This window comes from Grammomys surdaster, unplaced genomic scaffold (genome assembly GCF_004785775.1).
Source record: "Grammomys surdaster isolate TR1022 unplaced genomic scaffold, NIH_TR_1.0 258, whole genome shotgun sequence".
Classification (NCBI taxonomy): Eukaryota; Metazoa; Chordata; class Mammalia; order Rodentia; family Muridae; genus Grammomys; species Grammomys surdaster.
Genome location: NW_021604699.1, coordinates 4159681 through 4179098, shown reverse-complemented (window position 1 = coordinate 4179098; position 19418 = coordinate 4159681). Strand labels below are relative to the sequence as shown.

General features: G+C 38.9%; 1 pseudogene; it reads right to left on the bottom strand.

The window, feature by feature from the left end:
• The window catches only part of LOC114627763, a 23980-nt pseudogene extending 10909 nt beyond the window's left edge, over positions 1-13071 (bottom strand).
• Between the last annotated feature and the right edge of the window lie 6347 nt (positions 13072-19418).

Here is a 19418-nt window from a genome sequence, read left to right as displayed (position 1 = left end):
CCTCTTGGTCGGGGTCGAGGGAGAGGGAGAGGGAGAGGGAGAGAGATCCCTCTAATTGTTATACATAAAACAACTCTAAAGACAGAATTATTTTAAATATTACATAAAGAAGTTTGTATTTCTAATCAGAAAAATACCAAACTGCTTCATGTAAATTAGGAAAAGGACCAAGACCATAATAAATTATAAGCATGAAGCTTTAGCCTTTCTAATCTACTGACTTGGTATTTCCTTTAAGTCAACTCTTCCATTTTTTCCAAGATTTGTTTTTTCATTATGGGTGGTTCTAGCTGAAGGCCAACAGCACACTGGGATACCTCTATACACAAACAGAAACTTCTCTCCCTTTCTCCACAAATTCAGGGTCACTACACTCAGTTGCAATTTTGAAGGCCTAGAAGGATACCCAGAGGACTCTGGCAGACTATTCCAGATGATCAAACCACTTAAAACCTTTCCTACCCTCTAACTATCCTGCCAATTATAGTTTACAACTACAGTCCTTAAAACAACGCATACTACATATAATTAATAAAAAGGGTATAAGCTTTTAAATAGATACAGAGTCCTAAAAATACTTCCTATATGAACTAAACCCCAAGACAAAGTTCTCAAGAGTTACAGGCTATTAACTAGGCACACTGAGTAGTACTGTAAGGTAGTAACGGTTCTGGTCTTCAAACCCCACTAGGTTCATAACTTTGGTGAGTGATCTATCCTGTTGTACCTGGCTCTTCTTGTGAATGGACTCATGAGGGTGCTTGCTCTGTAGAGCATTGAATATTAATAAGTGTGCAGGTAGAAGTACACACAGCATACCTGTAGGTGACAGGAAATGCCATTATAACATTATCTTCATACATGTCCTAGCTTTTGACTATACAGTCTTGAGGAGGAACGATGCTTCTCCATGAGCATGTCTCTGCAAAGAAGTCAGTGTACTGGGGATCAAGAAAGAAGTATCTAAAGATGATCCAAGCACTTGCCCTTCAAGCCTAGCCATCTGAGTTTGAATCCCCAGAACCTAAGTAAAGCTAGATGTGGTGGTGCCAGTCTATAATCCTAGAACTCTTTTGATGAGACAGAAGGCAGGGAGAGGAAAATCTCTGGAAGCCCGTGGTCTGGTGGATCAATATACTCAAGAATCAAGAACATGCAAGAAACCATGCCTCAGACAACATAGAAAGTATAGATCTACTCCTAAGATTTTTCCACTAACCTTCATATGTATGCTGTGCCATATGTGTACCTTGCTCACACCCTTGAACAGACACATACAAAAAAAAAACCAAAGAATAAATAAATATGTAAATATAAAACTAAATCTAGAATACAGATGTTTGTTGGGTTCACAAACTCACTGACAAAAGCAAAGATCCTCTGATGCCCATGTACCTAATACCTAACGTATGGGCTATGGACTGTTTCTTCTCATAACTACATGACTGATGGTCAGCCATGGCCCACTATGGCTGGCCAGCATTACCGCAGCATTTCACCAGATACTGTTAACTTGGGACAAAACACAAAATCTGAAGCAGTTTCTAGAAAATGTGAATCACATTTCCACCATGATGCGATGAGTCACTGTGGAACCATCCCTAACATGGCTTTTACATCTAGATTCATGTAAGGAAAACACAGATGCAGTGCACAATGGGAATTACACTCACTACATTGCCATTAGCTTTACTTACATTGCAAGTACACAGTCAATGTTTTGAAATACATGCAACAGGAACACAACACAGTACTTGCTATCTTATGCTTTGAGCTAGTCAACTTGCCACTCGGCCTACTTCCATACTTATCCAAAAGATTTAGTCACACCACAGTTACCATGATAGCTTATATTTGTGATAAACCTTCTACATATGAGAATATCTACTACACAGATAAGCTATGTTATCTTGAAATGCAAATGCCTCAAAACTTCTATCAAAATCTGTGTTAGTTACAATTTCAGTTTTCCAGGAGTCTCCTATTATTTTCTCTCTCTGATGAGAAAAAAAGATATAAAATAAACCAAAAAACTTTATGTCTGGAAATATAAATGTATATCAAGCGTCGCCAACAGACAAGTTCCCCTTTCTTAAATGAAGAGTATCTGTTTCAATAACTATATGAGACCGGGAAAGAGCAGGCAGTTAACACAAAACTAAGATAAAGCTAGGAGACTCAGCATTAAGTTAGCTACAAGAAGAGCTATCTCTTTCTCATATGTTTGAATTAGAATACAAAGAGAAATATAGCCATAGCATGGTGCCTGTGTTTTTCACTATAAAAGCAGTATATAGAATCTGAAGACAATGATTCATCTCTTACATCTGGAAGACTAAATAAGACCAAGAACATAAGTGTGTTATTTTGCATTGCTATGATCAAAATACCTGATGGGAATTTAAAGGAGAAAGGATCTATTTTGGTCCACAGTTTCAAAAGGTTTAGTTCAAGATATCTAGGTCCCATCATGGTGGTAAACATGGTAGACTTTTTGGTAGACAGCAGGCTCAGAGAAGAGGGATACCAGCACTGGACATTCTCCCTAGCCTACTTGGTAAATTCCAGGCCAGTAACAGTGCATGACACAAAAAATAACAAACAAATACAAAAAATACATTGCATGCAAAGAATGACACCTAATTTTACCCTCTAGTCAATATAAAGAAACACAGTGAGACAGACAGACAAAAAGACAAACACACATGGGGGTCGGGGGCTGGAGAAGGAGAGGGACAAAGGATTTCTTAAGGTTGAAACTTGAAACAGCTTTAAAATACCACTGTCTCAATTTGAGGCCTGTTTGTGACATTAGCATTAGTGCTTTCCGTTGACTGGTATAAAATATAGAAACTCTGGCTTATGTCAATTTGCAGTGAAAAAGGACAGCCTGGATCACCCACCTTCACCAGGAAATATAAATGCCTAAGGATCTGGATGACATGAAATAAAAAGAGAAGGCTTTTATGTGATGCTATATGTAAGCTAACATAAAAAGTGATTGACTCCAGAACCGCTGTTTGTATTGGAAAGGTACACATGGTTATAAACAGCTTGATTCTGCTGGTTCCCTACCAATGAAAAGCTCATGCATTTAATGGCTCCCTGGATGGTTCATCAGAACCAACTGTTGGCCTGCAAATGTTTATCATAAAACAAGAAGAAAGGGAGTCTGGTTCCCTGATCATCTGTCTAAGGAATAGACCTTCACTTAAGACTATCTAAGGGAACACTTCTACCTTCCAACTGGAGTTGTGCTGGCTTTCAAAGCAACTGGGTATTCTCTACATTCTACTGAAAAGAATTCATAGGCTCCCAACAAAAGCACCTGTTAATGGAAGCATCTGAGTACTTGTTTTATTTGCAAGATAGACTTTGGAAGGTCAGCAATTCAAACCCACCATCAGAGAAGGCCTAGAACACTCTGAGTAGATAATTTCATTTCTAGAGCCTCCAAAATATCATTCTAAAGCAATACCTGATCATGAACTAAGTTGATTTTGCAGTTACATAGATCCAAAGACCTAGAAAAAGATTTGATACCAAATCTGCCTCACTACAGATCTTCAGTTGACTATGTGAGCCAGCCAGCCTTGACCTCTCTCCTCCACTGGGTGGGGCAGATTACTCAGTGGTGAAAAATCATCTGTTTGAATACCAGTTGCATTAATTAAGAGGGATGGTCGGTCTTGAATAACATGATATTCTTTGGGCAATACAATATTCAAACAGTGTTACATCTAATGGAACAGCTATGGATCTGATATTATACAGTTAGGCACAAAATCACAATATATAAAGATGGCCATCATGAGTTAGTCCAAATTCTGATTTGTAAAAATAGGACAGGAGATCCACCTACATAAGGCTATTATACTGAACTTACAATTCTACTTTGCAGCAAGACCAAATCTGTCAACTTATTTGTGATTAAAATTCCCACTCAGTCATGACATTGTCTCAGTACACAGTCCACATTGTCCTTGAACTCACAATCTTCCTGCCTCAATCTCCCAACAGCTGGGATGACAAGTATGTTATCATTACTGTTGGGTTTCAAATGGACTTTTATAAAATGTCTACCACTTTGATGCAGACCTCAATTTCCATCCTTCCTGGTTAGATTTTAATCCTGACATGGCAAGTGTGGTGTTCAGGGCAAGGGCATAAACAAGGCTTAAGAGAGAAGAGGCTTTAGCTATTATATTAGGGTGAAATGCTAGGGAAAGCCAAGAAGTCACTGGTGTGACTAGCTGAGAAAATGACTGTTTGGCACCAGTTTGAGCACAGGGTGGCTGATAGGACATGGATACTCAACTCAGTTTTTAATGAAGAAATAGGAAAACAAACAAACAAAAGCACAGAAACAAAAAGCAAAATATAAGCAAGCCCCCAAAGATAGGCAACATGACTTAGGGGATAAGGAGAGATAACTGAAGGATTGTCCTTCTCTGAATTCTAGTCAGAGAGCGAAAGAGCAAAAGCTTAAAACAGAGCCTTACAAATGCGCTTAGCTTTCCACACTGAAAGAAACTGTCCCTCTGCAATTTCTTCTTCTAGATTTCCAAATATTGTTTCCTAGTGTGTGACTATGGAAAGGCTAGTGGTGGGAAGGATGAAGTTCTTAGCTCCCACAGTTTACCAGGATGGAAGCTGGGACTGTGAAATTCCCAGAAAGGATAAAGAAAAACCAAAACCCTCCCTGAATGAGCTTTCCAGGTCAAAGTGAGGTTAATCTCTCCCAACTGACCACTATGAATGAAAACAGCTGAGCAAGTAGGATATGGTTATGAATTTTGCTTTTATTGATTTTTGCTCTACCAATAGCAATTTGGAGGCCTTGGTGCAATTACAGTTGATGGAGGTCAGACGATGGAGATTGTGGCTTTCCAGGTTCCTCCTGATAACTTAGGAGTGAATGATGTCAAGTATTTACTCAGGCCGCTAATCCAATGTACTTCCTCCTCCTGCCTATTTAGTGTCATGTGACAGAAAGTATCCCACAGATGACAACTGGCACTCATCACAGTTTATCTGATACAACAATCTCAAGCAGCAGGGATAGCTTCTCCACAGGAGACAGGGAGAAGAAAGTGAACACCAACAGTTTCAAACATTCCTCACAGCATAGTACATAACAGAAGAAACTAGATTTAAATCCGGCATTCCAGATGTCAAGAGTTCTATGCCCTGTATACCCACATAAGAAAATGTCTTATCATTCTTATTGCTCCTTAATCCTTCATTTCTACAGAGAGCAGAGAGGTGCTTGAATGGTAGGTATTAGGATAATTTACTATCTCAATGCTTTATACCCTAAACCATGATAGAGATAGTAGAGTTGGCTTTATAGTATCTTTTGGATCTCTAGAAAGAAATAGCTGTTAGAAATAAAAACAAATGTGGGCAGGCTGAGGATGTGTCTGGGTGCTTATAGAATTGGAGAATGCATAAATGTGTGCACTCTAGAATGGACTAGGCTCTGGGCTGAATCCTCAGCAGTATGGAAATAGAACCTTTGTTAGGGGGCACTGTGGAGATGCTAATGTTTTATCTGTCTTTGTTTTAGAATCAAAAGGGCCAAATCACCAGTGGGAAGTACATCCTACTTTCCAACTAAATTAGTGTCCTGTCACTCCCTGTTCAACACACAGAGAGAATGTACCTATGGTGAGCCTATGGGTGTGAAGAAGGACAGCACAGTGCAAAATTGCTGCTCATTCTTTAGTTTAAAAATTCAAGAAATACTTCTGAAAGAAAGGTTTTTAAATACAAAGTCCTAGCATTTCTTTACCTCCCTCTACCCCCAAAAAAACCTATAGTGCGGCAGTGGTAGTACACACCTTTAATCCTAGAACTCGGCAGGCAGAGGCAAGCGAATCTCTGTGTGTGTTTGAGGCCAGCCTGGTTACAGACTGAGTTCCTGGAACCAAGACTAAACAAAGAAACCTTGTTTCAAAATTTCCCCCAACCAAAAGATAATCTCCAGGTCACTGGGACATGGGAAGGACCAGTGGCCTTTTCTGAATCTGTGCCTTGATGAACAGGCTCTGACTACCATTGAGACTGGTAGGAAATGAGCCTTGTGCTGTGCAATTCAGAAGCCTCGCCTCAGATTTTCAGATTCAAATTAAACATGGAGAGACAAACCTTTGACCACATCTCAATGTTAGTGGGCTTTTTGTCCCTACAACCAACAACCATATGTAAACTCCCAACCTTTAAACTCCTAAGGCCCTGGAAACATTAATAATGACCTTCCTCCATGAAACCTCAAGTTCTCTCCTGCCTGTACTTCTGACCAATGTACTTTGAAGCCAGCAGCCACATCTGGCTCAGTTTCTCAGTAGGAACTCTGAATCTTTACTCAATACCTTGGACCAAATAACACCAGAACCTACAGGAAGCTTTATATCTTCACACCCTTTTATCCATACAAGCCAATTGTGTAACTCTTTTTTTTTTTTTTTTTGGCTTTTATTTTGTGGCGGTTTTGGTTGCCATGGGGAAAGACTGTGCTGACAGTTCCATCTCTTGCCTATTACTAGCCTACACACACACACCCACACACCCACAGAAGGGGATACACACACACAGACAGAGACGCACAGAGAGAAAGAAGCAGACACAGAGAAACACATAAGCTTGTAGCCTGTAGTGATACACAGACAAAATATACATAAAAAGCTTTCCAAAGAGGTTAAGCAAGCATTGAGCAATCAATGCACTGATGTATTGCCTTGTAGCTGGTAGAACGAAACAAAGCAGTAGCTATTTATTGCCAACAAAACAGCATTTTCAGCTGAAATGATAATAATAGCAATTAATGTTCCCTCAGAATTTAATATTTGTGAGGCACTATGGACTAAATGCCTTCCATGAACAATTTTATCCGTGAATATAAAATGTGTCATTGCAATTTTACAGACTATAGTTGAGGGTAGGGAAGGTTGAGTAACTTGCATGGTGTTGATTAACAGCAGAGCCAAGACTGAAACCAGGGGCGACAATTGTGCTGCATAGGAGGTCTCTGCCAGTAAATGTGTGACCACACTGGTGTCAAAGCCTAGCTATCTCTGTTTTGCTTATTGATCTGTTGAAGGAACTCGAAATATCACTCAACTCATTTTGAGAAATTGACCAATTTATAAAATATTTGGGTGTCAAAATGCATACTGCCACCAACTCCATCCATCATAGCGATCTTTTACTTGTCTCTATGAAAAGGTATGCGTTATACACGATGGAAATTTATTCAATGGCAAAGAAGACTAATGTTATAAAATTTGCAGGAAAAAAAATGGACAGATACAGACAATTATCTTCAGTGAGGTAACCTAGGTCCACAGAGACAAATGCTACATGGTTTCCCTTGTGTGTGGATCTTAGCTATAGATTTTTTTTAAGTCATAGATTTATCATTATCACTGACTGCTGGTAAAGGACAGAAAGACAGAAAGGAGCTATTACAGAGAGGAGTGATAATAAAATCCATCAGAGATGAAAGGGAGTGGGCAGTGGGAAAGATAGAAAAGGCTAAGCAGAGAGGGGTCAAGGAGGATATGGAAGAGGAAGGAATAAAGAAACTAAAGATATAGATACATGTATGTATGGTTACTAAACATATAATCCTAAAAAACCCTGGGGAGATGGCTCAGTGGTAAAGTGTACTCACTGCTCTTGCAAGATACTTAGGTCCCAGTACAGCACCCACATCAAACTACACACAGCTACCTGTGTGTAACTCAGAGACAGAAAACTGAATCTCTCTTTGCACTTTCTGCAGGCTCCTGCATACATGTGGCTCACACATACACACTAAAGTGCATACACATACACACACACATACACACACACACACACAAAATAATTTTAAAAAATGAAAAGAACTAGAGTGGTTGATAAGGCTCCTCCTGGAAGCTGTAGGTTATTAAATAAAATTCCCAGTGCCAGTTGTGGTACACCTCCCTATAAACTGTTGGCCAATGAAATCCTAAAGCAATACACGTTACTGTCATGGCTCTGTGTTGCTACCTAGACGTTGATAGTAAGGCTGTAATGCTGAAGATAACCCATACTCAGAGAAAACAAGCTGGAGCTGAACTAGAAGCTTCTTCCTAAGTAGCTTATCTTCATGGTTCCAGAAACAGTTATATAGACTGCTGGGGGGAGGATGGGGGGGAACAGTCATCAACAATTTGATCCAGTTGTCAATTTTAACAGCTACAATAATGACCTGACAAGCAATTCTGTGCCCCGATCCAATAGTAGCATGATTGTTATAAGGAAAACAAATCAGTTTTACCCTGTCCTCACCGGATTTGAGGCCTGTTTTATAGGAAGGACCTCATGCCTACTTCTGTGAATCTTGTTAAGAGTTCACAGTCATAGGCCATAAAAATGGGGGGCTTACTACTATTCTTTTGGCTAAATGGTCTTGTTGTCAAAATCATTCTCTAAATATTCTTTTTTATAACCATAAGCTAGTACTGCTCTTAATCTTAGTCGAAGAAGCTTCTTACTACAGTAGACAGTGGTTTTTGTAGAGACCTATAATTGTCCAAAGTGACAAGAATAAGTAAGTAGTGATCAAAAAGTGGAACAGCTGTCACCTCCTCCATGGTTCAGAGAACATCACAGGAGAGGGAGGTGAGAACAGTATCAGGGCCAGAGAATGGGGAGATGTGCCGCATAAAGTGTTCTTCTGGACGTTACTCAAGAACTGACTTCAACTTTGGTAATCTGCATAAGTCACACTCAAGATTGAGAATGTCACATTTCATCATGGACAAGAAAGAGGCCCATGAAACCACATCCCTCTACAAGGGACTATTGTCAGTTAATGGTTGTCAGGCAAGAGGGTGTTATTCTATTCTATTGTAAATTCACTGATAATGTATCTCTGTTCCTTGCAAATACCCTCTTAGCGACATAGGCAAGAAACTCTACCTAAATTCAGTGGTCCACAAACAAAGTCCTGAAAGGAGGAGAAGAACTTGGGAGGCAGGTATGGGTAAAAACAGGGACTCAGACATGAAAAGGAGTGCAATTGATTATATCAGTGTATACAAGTGTCAAAATTTAAAAAGGAAGTGTGTGTATTATATTAAAATCCTATATGGCCATTTTCAGTCTTCTTAGCTTTGAGTTTCTAATTTAACCCTAAATTCACCTTTCTTTTTTCAGTATGAAAAATACTGCTTAACAGCTAAGAAGATAACTTGAAGGAGGCTGTCCACACTGTCCCACATGGGTCCTTGTCATCGGTTTAGTGGCACGTGGCTTTACCTACTAAAACATGTTGCCAGCACTTGCAACCATTTTTAGCTTTAGGAGAACTTTGAGTTATGGGGTAATAAGAAGAATTACTATTTCATTTTACTCTATTTTTATCATTGTGTTGGGTTTGTTTTTCAAACAAGGTCTTATTGTAGTCTATACTAGTAGCCCAACTGCATATGGAGCCTTGAACTTCTGTCTCCTGAGTGCTAGGATTTCACACATGTGCTATCCTATCTTGGAGGTTTTCTATTTTTGGCCTACCTTTGTTATCTTCTTTAGGTCCTGGGGTGGGGGTATATCCTCTGGGGATTAGAAAGTATATAGAATTCACCCAATCTATGTCAGTAACATAATGTTTAAAAATTACTGAGAAAGACTAGGTGATATCATATCAGATCCTTAACCCAGGCTGGCAATACACATAAAATGATCATTTGCTGTACCAACATAGACTTCCATAGTATCCCTATCTACCTAACTCTACTATCAACAGAGAAAGGTGTGCAATGTGGAGTTCCCAGCCCCTCCCTCTTATCTGAGCAGCATGTCTGGTCTTCATATTGCTGCCTGGCAGATCTGGTAAGATCCTAGCTGGGGACCTCATTTGACCTTGTCTTCCTATGCATCACTCATCTCCTGGAAAGGAACACACTTCCCAGCCTCTTCCACATCAGCACTAAGAAAGGAAATTGCAAGCTCTACGTGGTAAATGACCTGGACAGTGCAAATGTCTTGGGAGGGAGGTAAGACAGAGGGCTGAGGAAGCACAAAGAGATACTTTCACCCTGCCAAGTTCCCATCCCTTGTTGGCCTGTAGGAGATGCCAGAAAGGAAAGCCAAGAGGAGGTGGGAGGCTAAGTGGAAACAGCTCCTCCTCTTCCCTGGCACTTCCTGGCTGGGTGTCTGTAAACATCTCTCTAGCACTACCCCACGCAGGGAGTCTGGGGAAGATGCATAGACTTGTTTAACCCTGTGAGCCACGCTATCTATATTAGAGGTCTCTATAACTCCGAGAGAAGATGGGCAAATGTGGTAAGCAAGTAAGGACAGGAAAGGTGGCATGTAGCCCAAATATCAACCTTCCCACTAACAATCAGAGAGCTCTTGGGACAGATTCCCAGATAAAACTGGACAAAGAAGAAACTCAACATGTTCTTTTGCTTTCCTTTCCAACCATCACACTTTCAAGTCTCTCCCTTGGTGCTGTACAAGAGGAACAAGGTGCTATGGCTGGTGGGAGAGGAATCCTCAGAACAGGAGAGCTCAGCCTAGAGACTGAAAGGCAAGCCAGAGTGAAAGGCAGACACATTTGGGATGGAGAAATCCCAACCCATTGACTTGTGGCCAGAGCAAAGCCTGTAAGTAAATGTGAACTTGCCAATGGCTCTCCTTGCATGAGCCAAAAGTCAATGTTTGACAGACTGGGATCTGTGCCAAACTCCAGCTCAGTGGCCTCCCACAGGGGACAACTTCAAAGAAATGAGATTTAGCGAAACAATCTGTGTCTGTTGCCAGAGGCCTGGGCTCACAGGTCAGACTCTGAGTCCGTTTTCTGAGCTCCCAATCTTCCATGCTCAGTTCCCCCTCAGGTACTCAACACCAATATTAAATGTTCCATTGATCTGCCTTGTCCAGTAGGCAGTGGTAAGAGCTGACCTCTTTTGGCCATTACATCCTCAGGACAAAATAAGCTAGCTCTAGACTTTACAATATAATAGCTACTAGACACATGCCCTTTGAGCACTTGACACATGGCCAGGCCAAGCTCATAGACTCATGATTGAGATATAACATAAGTTTAAAATGCACAGTAGATTTAAAGAAATATGTATGAAAAATAAAGTAAATCATCTCTAATTATTTCTATTAATTAAATACTGAGACCACATTTTACATGTTAGATTAAATAAAATACAGCATTAAAATGGATGTCTCAGTTTCTTTTCTTCTTTTTAAAATCACTCATGTGGCTTGTATTATATTTGCATTGGACTACAGTGTTCTGAGCATGCTGTAAGTGCAGATAGATGGATGGATAAAAGGGAAAAAAAGATTTTATAACTTGACCTAAGATCAGCATTAATATTTTTACATCAACATGGAATAAGTGAATCAAAACAGTTGAAAACAAATGAAGCATAGCTGTTTTGGGAAGCAACATTTGTATCTGGAACTACATTTAACTCTGAGTCATTTGCTATGAGAAAATGCTTACTATTCTTATCAGAACTCCTAAAGCATGAGAGAGTGACAGGACATTGGCCAGACCACATAATACAAGCCAGACTTGGCCTTTAATCCCATGGTAAGAATTATGGAGAACAGAAGACAAAGACAGTACTGCTAAGGATTATCAGAGAGGAAAGGAGGAAGAAAGAATTAAAAAGAAAGAAGGAAGGAAGGAAGGAAGGAAGGAAGGAAGGAAGGAAGGAAGGAAGGAAGGAAGGGGCTTACAAATAACTAATCTGGGAATCCCATATTCTACTAAGGTTCTTCTCATTCTAAATATAAAAGTTTCTATTATCTGATTGCTTTTAATACATTCATTAGAAATATTTTTAATGTAGAATCTTATACTGACATCAAAAGTTAAATCATGTCAATCTTTTATAGACTTTTTTCCAAGAAACTTGAGGAAGAATGGAAGGAAACACAGACACTTCCTAAATCAGTGTCTAAGTATTGCTCTGACATCAAAGCCAGACGGGGTGGCTACAGATAGAAATAAGAGAGAAATATAGATAGAAGTAGAATAGAAAACTATAGCTCAATGTCTCTCAGGAACATTGATGCAGAAAAACAGAACCAAAATTTCCTAATGAAATACTAGTGAACTCAGTTCAGCCACATAGTGAAAGGGAAAGGAATGGAGGATAGTTGAAGACATTAAAACCAATCATGACAATATATAACATTAATAGAAAAAAAGGACAAAAATTTACATGATCCAACAAGAAATACAGAAAAAACAACAAACAAACAATAATCAATATCCTATACCCTTCTTGACAAACACACTCCATACACTAGGTAACAAAGAGAATCACCACAACATAATTAAAGTCATAGAACCCTATACAGACCACTGCAACCAACAGCAAAAGATTGAAAAGAATCTTCCTTTTAGATCAGGAACAAGCTAGATACAGTGCTGTGGGCCCATGAGCTAGCACTCAGAATGACAGGCAGGAAGATGTCAAGGGTGAATCTAGACTGAGAAACATAGGAAGACCCTATTTTAAAAAATAAATTAATTTAATTAATTGATTGCTTAAAACTGCCAGATCATCAATAAGCAAAGAAGAAAATTATGATAGCTTTAGGCACTTTATTCTATATGGTAGTGGAAATCGTGAGGGGAGGGGTAGAGAATAAAAGAAGCACTCCAGCCAGGAAAGCAGGAAACATAATTGCAGATTTTCATCTCTCCCTCCTCTTGTCTAAATCCAATCCCCATTCTCCTCCAGCTCTGAGGCTAACCATCAACTAGGGCCTCTCCTTCCTTTCAGCCCCCTGACTTCCAGGACACCACACAGATCTTTCCTTCCAAACACTTGTTTCTCCTTGGGGAAATCTTCTGGGTGAAGCCACTTGTCACTTTCCCCAGCCCCAACTCCAGCAAGCATTCCCTGGGAACTCACAGGCCACATTGGCCAGGGAAACCGTTAACTTAATTGCAAATCTTCCTATTTCCCTCCTTTCCTCTAAATTCAATCTCCTGCTCTCATCCCTCAGCTCTGGAGCAGGCCACTGCTGGGGCTTCCTCCTCCTCTCAGGCTCCAGCAGCATCGAATAACAGATCTTCTCTTCCAATTTTCTTCTCTTCTCATTCTCTTATCCTCGCCTCCAACTCCAGCAGACAATCCCTGGGGACCTGCCAGCTAAGTGTGCAACAGAAGCAGCGTGGCCAGCAAAGCAGGTAGACAAGTTTCTATCTGCACTCGTCCTCCTCTCCTCTATATCCGACCCACTAGTGTCACCCCTAGACCTGTGAGAGACTATCTGTTGTGGCCTCTCCTCACTCTTTTGTCCCATTCCAAGGGGACTACGCAGATCCTGGTGGAACACACTGTTCTCCTACCTGAGGAAACCCTCTCCTCTGTCAAAGCCCATCCCCATTCCTCACTGTCGACCCCCAATACATAGAAACACATCTGACCTAAAACATATTGACCTCACCTAGCAGGATCCCAAAAGATCTCCCCAACAGGCTTTGTGTTTACACAGCCACTTACACCCTCCTATGAAACAGAGTAGGCAACAGAAACAGAGGAACAAAACAGCCTCCCAACACAGGTAAGACCAGATATCAGCATCTAGATATCTAGATATCAGCATCCAAGTCAAGATGCCAAAACAACAGCATACACACTACACAGCCAGGACAGTGTGTCTCTACTAGAGCCCAGCAGTAATATCACAGCAGGCTCTGAAAATTGTGATAATTGGGTCACAAGAAAAAGCCCTTAATATAGCCTTTATGGATATGACATAGGTTCTTTAAACAGGAAATGAATAAAACCCTTAAAGAAATCTAGGAAAACACAAACAAACAGTGGAAGGGAATGGATAAAACAGTTTCAAGATCAGAAAGTGGAAACAGAATCACTAAATAAAACCCAAATTGAGGGGAACATGAAAATAAAAACTTTAGGAACAAGAAACTCAAAGCAGGCCTCACCAACAGAATACAAAAGCTGGAAGAAAGAATTTTGTGCATTGCAGACACAACAGAAGAAATGGATACCCCTATCACAGAAAATGATAAATTAAAAAAAAAATTCTGGCACAAAACAACCAGGAAAACAAATCTAAGAATAATGGGAATAGGAAACAGTAAAGAAACCCACCTCAAAAGTCCAGTAAAAATGTTTTCAACAAAATCATAGAAAAAAAATTACCTAACTTAAAGTAGGAGAAGCCTAACAAGGGACAAGAAAAATACAAAACACCAACCAGACTGGACCAGAAAAGAAAATCCCCTCAGCACATAAGAAGATAAAAACACTATATATATATGAGGATGAAAGGAAGGAAGGAAGGAAGACTAAAAGAAAGAAATGACCAAGTAACAAATAAAAGCAAACAAGAATAAGAGCTGACTTCTTAAGGAGGACTAAAAGCCAGAAGACCCTGGACAGATATTCTATAGACATAAACGACCACTGATGACAGTCCTGACTAAATAAACCAGCAAAATTTCCAATCACAATTGATTGAGAAAATAAGACATCCTACGATAAAACCAAATTTAAGCACTATCTTTCTATAAATCTAGTCCTCCAGAAGATACTGCAAAGGAAAGCACAAACCTAAAAAGGTTAACCACAATCAATCAAGAGGGAAAACACATACACACCAGTAAAATAACAGGAATCAACATACATAGATCATTGATATTTCTCAACATCTCAACAAGTGTCTCAATTCCCCCAATAAAAAGACACAGACTAACAGAATACATGTGAAAACTGGATCCAGAGGATGGATATCACCCCAGGATAGAAGGTTGGAAAACAATATTCCAAACAGATGAACCTAAGAAGCCAGTTGGTGTAGCTGTTTTAATATATGACAAACTAGATTTCAAACCAAAAGTAATCAGAAGAGATAGGGAAGGACATTACATACTCAAAGGAAAAATGCATCAACAGAACATTGCAATTCTTAACATTTATACAACACACAAAACGGCACCCACGTTCATAAAAAAAACTACTACAGCTTAAATCACACATTGACCCTCACACAATGATAGGGGGAGACTTCAATAACCCACTCTTGTCAATAGACAGATCATCTAGACAATACCTAAAGAAAGAAATGTGGAAGGAGCTAACTGAAGAAACAAATCTAATGTATCTAACAAATATTTTTATTAATATTTTTATTAATTTTTTAATTTTTATTAAAATATTAACAAAGAACATTTTACCCAAACACAAAAGAATATACCCTCTTCGACACCTTATAGATCTTTCTCCAAAACTGAACAACTACTAAATGAAAACTGGGCTGAGAAAGAAATAAGGAATTTAAAGACTTTCTAAATTTGAAAGAAGATGAATACACAACATACTTAAACTTGTGGGGCATAATGAAGGCAGTTCTAAGAGGCAAGCTGGTAGGACTAAGTACCTACATAAAGAATTTAAAGTTGGAGAGATATCATAGTAGACACCTAACAGCACACCTAAATGTTCTAAAACAAAAAGAATTCACAGCCAAAAAAATCAGATGGTAAGAAATAATCAAACTTGGTCTAAAATCAATAAAATGGAGATAAACAAACAAAGAAACAAATAATATCAAGAACAAATAAAACAAAGAGTGGTTCTTTGAGAAAAATCAATAAAATTAAAAACCGCTTAGCCAAAATAGCTAAAGAGCAGAAAAAAGAATACCAAATAACAAAATTAGTGAAGAAAATGGGAATATCACAACAGACACAGGAAACCAGAGAATCATAGGACATACATTAAAAAACTGGATTCAACCTAACTGAAAAATCTAAAAGAAATGAATAATTTTCTTGATATATACTGCTTAGTAAAGTTAAACCTAGATCAGATAGGCAATTAATGAACCCTAGTAAAAGAGAAGCAGAACCAAAAAGAACACCAGGCAAGATAGTTTTAATGCAGAATTCTATGAAGTTTTCAAAGAAAAGTTAATACCAATACACCTCAAATTACTCCACAAATTAGAAACAGAAGGAAAATTGCCCAGTTCATTTTTTTTATGAAGCCACAGCTACCCTGATACCCAAACCACATAAGACCCAACAAAGAAAGAAAATTACAGACCAATTTTCCTCATGAGATGAATGAATAAAGAAAATATGCTAATTTACACAATGGAATATCATTCACCTGTTAAGAAAATAAAATAATGAAATTTGCAGTTAAATGGGTGGAACTAAGAAAGAGAACATCCTATGTAAGGTAAATCAGACCCAGAAGGACAGTTATTATATGTAACTACTTACATGTCTATATTAGCTCTTAAGTGAATGATAACTAACTATGAGCTGTAGAATCACAGAAGTTAGATATGGAATAGGAGACTTTGGAGATGGGAGGGGTGGTGTGGTGTGTGATAGGTTCCCCTAGGAAAGGGAAATAGAACAGATAGTTATAGGCGAATGGGGAGGGTGGAATGGGAGGATCCAGCTGGGAGGGGAAGTGGAGAGAAGGGAATATGAGAGACATAGATAAATTAAGGGGCATTTGAAGGGTGGTATAGACATCATATACAGTAGAAGGTTCCTAAAAGATATACATGTATGAAGGCAATCTAAATGGTATCACCAAATATTGAGTAGACAGAGTCCCAACTGGTCATCTCTTGTCAAAAAATGAAGGTTTTAGTCCTAGGATATAATTGAGTGATTGTCCAAGGGGGTCCCATGGGAACCCCCAAACGATCCAGACTATAGCAAAGACTATAAGTTGCTCTCCACAACGTATGGCAAGGCCCCATTGCTGAAGACAACATCTACACAACTCATTGAACATGAAGAAGTCAAGCTGATGCCTTCATAGAATCTGCACCCCTATGTTCTATTATCTTTGGTATAGGAAGGTCTTCACCATGCTACCAAAGAAGAAATGTAAGTACCAACCAGCTACAAACCCTTAACCACAATGGTGTCCTGCCTGCAGGATAGTTAGTGCAATGATGGCACAAAGCTTGTGAGATTAACCAACTACTATTTGACTTAAGGCCCACTCCACAAGATACAACCCATACCTGACACCGTGGGGATGACCAAAAACCTGAGACTAAATAGACTAGAGACCTAGGGGGAAACCAAATACTAAGTTGTCATAACAACAACAATAATAATAACGACCATAGTAACAAGGACAACATAGCAATAAATTGACTCCTAATGACATTCTCCTATACTCATGGATTAGCGCTTTGCTCTGCCATCATCAGAGAAGCTTCCTCCTACAGCAGATAGTAACAAATATAGAAATCCATACCCAGACAATATGCAAAGAAAGACATTGGAACACTCAGGCCTAAACAGGATATGTTCCCAACAACACCTTCCCTTCCTCCAAGGCTCAGGGAACTCTGCTGAAGCAGAGGCAGAAAGAATATAAGAGTCAGAAGGGGTGGAGGACAACAAGAAAGTAAGGCTTCTAACCACAACAAGCCTGTTGCACATAATGAACTCAAAGAGACTGCTGCAGCATGCACAGGGATTACAGGGGTCTACAACAAAGGGTATCTTCAGTTAAAAGAAAAGCGGACATATGCCCCATCCATAACCAGAATCGTTTCCAATAGATAACCACTTGCAAATGAAAATTTAGCTTTCTTCAATGGAATCTTATTGGAGAAACAAACTACTCCTACACAGGCTGCATTCTCAGCAGTGGATGGCCAACAGAACATGAACTCAGCACCCATGCTGGGAGGATCCTTGTCTCCTAATATTGTGCCAGGGCTTTGTTTGTTGGTTTGGATTGGTTTGTTTTGGTATCTGGTAACTTTGTTATTTTGTGTTATTTTGCAGTTTTATGTATATATTTTGTCTTTACCTTATGCATGCTTTGCATATATATTATGGCTTTCAGCTTAGTATTTTGATAAGGCTGCTGAGTGTGCAAACTAGTGAGTCTCTGCATCTATATTTGTTTCATATGCCGTTTCTTGGGCTCTTTCCTTTGGTTGTTTTGTTCTATTTTGATGTGTTAGTTCTTATTTTTATCTTACTGTTATCCTTTAGAAGCCTGCTTGTGTGCTAATGAAAGACAAGGGGTAGATCCAGACGAGAATGGAGATGGGGAGGACCTGGGAAGAGTACAGTCAGGGGAAACCATAATCCGGCTATATTACATGAGGAGGGAAAAAAGCCATTTTTAATAAAGGGGAGGGGAATAAAAGACTTCCAAATTGGGAAAAAGAAGTAAAATCTCTAAGTATCAGAATATTTTATATAAAGCATAAACATCACACGTGCCATAGACTTTAAAACAAATTCAATAAAGTATATGTAAAAATCGTTTATGTATTTCTCTACAGAAACAATGATCACAAACAAAAAAGAAATTATAAAAATGATTCCAATTATTTAAATTTAAAAATAATAAAATACTTGGTAATTAATTATCAAGCTGAAGATTTGTATAAAACATTGACCGAAGAAATTAAAAACATAAAAGTAATAAAATACTTAGTAATTAGTTATTAAGCTGAAGATTTATATAAAACATTGACCGAAGAAATTAAACACATAAAAATAATAAAATACTTAGTAATTAGTTATTAAGCTGAAGATTTGTATAAAACATTGACCAAAGAAATTAAAAATATAAATGGAATTTTATTCCATGTTCGTGGATTTGGAACAATTAATCACGCTGAAACATCAATTCTACACATGACATTATATGGATTTAACAAAGTCTAGGCCAAAATCCAAATGAAAATGCTTACAGAAATAGGAAAGCACCTTAATGTTCACATGCAATTATAAAGAACCAGAAAAGAATCAAAAGGATCTTGAGCAGGAACAAAGCTCAATGATCTCTTGGATCCTTATCGTGTGAGCCGGTGAGATGGCTCAGGAGGTAGAATGCTTACTATCTCACCATGAGGACTAGAGCCCACATGTGGTGGTGTGAATAAAAATGCTCCTCATAGGCTCATATATTTCAATGCTTAGGGAAAGGCAATGTGTGATAGGATTAGGAGGTGTGCCTTTGTTGGAGAGAGTGTGTCACTAAAGGTAGGCTTTGACATTTCAAAAGCTCACACTAGCCCAGTGGCTCTCTCTTCCTACTACCTGTGGATCCAGATGTAGAACTCTCAGCTCCTGCTCCAGCACCCTGTCTGCCTGCATGACCCCATGCTTCCTGCCATGATGATAATGGACTAGACCTCTGAAGCTGTAAGCCAGCCCAAATTAAATATCATCCTTACAAGAGCTGCCTTGGTCATGTTCACAGCAGTAAAACCCTAACTAAGACAGATATTATTTAAAAACTGGGTGGCCAAAGCAGAATGCCTATAATCCCAGCTGAAGTCAGAAACAATATCTGGAACAAGCTGGCTGGCTATAGAGTAGGTGATCAAGGATATATATATATATATATATATATATATATATATATATATAT